We start from the raw sequence: 2783 nt of genomic DNA on the forward strand, positions 1-2783 counted from the left end.
ATCAACAATCATCATTCATGCATACTTTTTCATTTAAAGCAGATAGACAATACATAGAACAAACCAGGGGATAGATGATATATGAGACATATGATAATGCATGATAATATGAATATTCAACCTAAAAAATTTAAAATCTATATGGTATACATGAAATGAATGAACTATCTAAATGCAAAACCCCCTCAAGCTTAGAAATTTACATTGTCCCCAATATAAAAATCTAAAAAATAATAGAAAGAAAAAGAAAACTCACGGGTTAGATATGAAATGTCCTTAACTCATGTGCCAATTATAAGTGGTTGGCTTCATTGGGTGTAGTGGAAGTACCTGCAAAAGAAGAGAAAAATGTCCCAAATGGACATATGTTCTAGATGAACTAGGTGCAAATATCCTGGGCAGAACACCATTTTTGTTGTGGCCGACACTATATACATCCCCCTACAAAGGCTCCGAACTCAGGGAGGCACTAAAGCCGACACCAAAACATAAAATTAATGAATTTAAAAATGTACCTCTAGCGTGGGTTGCCTCCGACGAAGTGCTCGTTTAACGTCATTAGCTTGACGGTTGATCTTTGTAGCTCATGTAGGACCCAAGAGGGCTATGTTTGTTTGTTTCTCCAGTCGCTCATCTCCTAGATAATGCTTCAAACGTTGACCATTCACCTTGAAGTTTCCCCTTTCCTCATTCCACATCTCAACTGTTCCATAAGGGTAAACCTTGGTGACTCTGAACGGACCTGACCATCTAAACTTTAGCTTCCCTGGAAAGAGCCTTAATTTGGATTTGAATAAGAGAACTAGTTCCCCTACTTGGAATTCTCTGCGGAGTATGTGTTTGTCATGCCATCTTTTTGTTCGTTCTTTGTAAGTACGAGCATTCTCATAAGCATCCAACCGCAGTTCTTCCAACTCTTGCAGTTGGAATTTCCTCTTTTTTCCAACAACTTTCAGGTCAAAGTTTAGCAATTTGACTGCCCAATACGCCTTATGCTCTAGTTCCAATGGAAGGTGGCAAGGCTTACCATAAATTAACCTGAATGATGACATACCAATAAGTGTTTTATATACATTACGGTAAGCCCATAAAGCATCATCAAGCTTTATGGACCAATCTTTCCTGCTCGTAGACATTGTCTTCTCTAATATGCTCTTAATCTCATGATTTGATACTTCCACTTGACCACTTGTTTGAGGGTGGTAAGGGGTACCAACTCGATGAGAAACACCATACTTATTCAAGAGGTTTTCAAAATATCTTTCAGTGAAGTGTGAGCCTCCATCACTAATAACTACCCTTGGGACCCCAAACCTTAGAAATATGATCTTGGTAAATAGTTTGATGATCGTTTTAGCATCATTGTGTCGAGATGAAATTGTCTCCACCCACTTAGAAACATAATCGGCTGCCACCAAGATATATTTGTTGTTGTTTGAAGTAGGAAAAGGTCTCATATAGTCAACTCCCCATACATCAAATATCTCCACCTCAAGGACGGGCTTCATTGGCATTTCATACCGTTTTGATATGTTCCCCATCCTTTGGCAAGAATCACATGTGGGAACAAAATTCCTTGTATCTCTGAATATGTGTGGCCAAAGGTAACCACATTAGAATACCTTTGCTATTGTTTTTGAAGTACTGGCATGGCCTCCATAAGAGGCAAAGTGACAACAACTCAAGATCTTTGATACTTCTTCTTCACAACAGTCAATCCTCCCTTTTAGGAACCACAACAGTCAATCCACCCTTTTAGGAACCACATGAACTAGGCTCACTCATTCGCTATCAGATATAGGATATATTACCCTAACATCTAAAAGCTTCAACACTTCTTTCCTAACCACTTCTTTCATATTAGGATTTAGTCTCCTCTGCTTTTCAATTGAAGTTTTATGGTTAGGTTCCATGAAAACTCTATGCATGCAAAAAGAAGGGTTTATACCTTTTATGTCATCCAACGTGTATCATATTACCTTCATGTGCATTCTCAGGACCCTTAGCAATTTTTCGGTTTCCAATTTATTTAATTTAGCATTAACAACAACTAGATAAGATGAATTAGGTCCAAGAAATTCATATCTGAGGGTTGAGGGGAGTATTTTTAATTCAATTTTAGGTGCTTTCTCCTCCTCCCAATCTTCAGATTTGGGCATTACCTTCAAGGTCTCATCTTGCGGGCTGTGAGGAAGTGTTGGGCTTGCATTCAGAAATTCAATAACCTCAGCCACTTCCTCATCAACGTCTAAAGTGTCACCATCTACTATGCATCTCTCTAAGGGATTCTTAGATTGCACTCTAGTTGCTTCCTCTTTCACAACTTGGTTCAACATATCAACCTTGAAACATGAATCCTCAAGAGAAGGTTGTTTAATAGATTTAGCAATATCAAATTTAAATTTTGCATCCCTTATGCTTAGGGAAAGTTTTCCATTCTTTACATCAATTATAGCATCAGCAGTAGCCAAAAAGGGTCTACCAAATATGATTGGGATTTGTGAATTCTCTTCCATCTATAGTATTAAAAAATCTGCTGGAATGAAAATTTTCCCAACTTTGATAGGGACATCCTCCAAGATGTCTATAGGGAATTTAACTGACCTATCTGCTAATTGAAGTGATATAGTAGTGGGTTTTAGTTCACCCACTTCCAAATTTTTGCACACAGATAAGGGCATGAGACTCACACTTACCCCTAAGTCACATAAGGCGTGATCAAAACTAGTATTTCCAATTAAACGTGGGATAGAAAAACTATCAGGATCTTTTAATTTAAGAGG

The sequence above is a fragment of the Lupinus angustifolius genome, chromosome LG03 (assembly GCF_001865875.1).
Source record: "Lupinus angustifolius cultivar Tanjil chromosome LG03, LupAngTanjil_v1.0, whole genome shotgun sequence".
NCBI classification, from domain to species: Eukaryota; Viridiplantae; Streptophyta; class Magnoliopsida; order Fabales; family Fabaceae; genus Lupinus; species Lupinus angustifolius.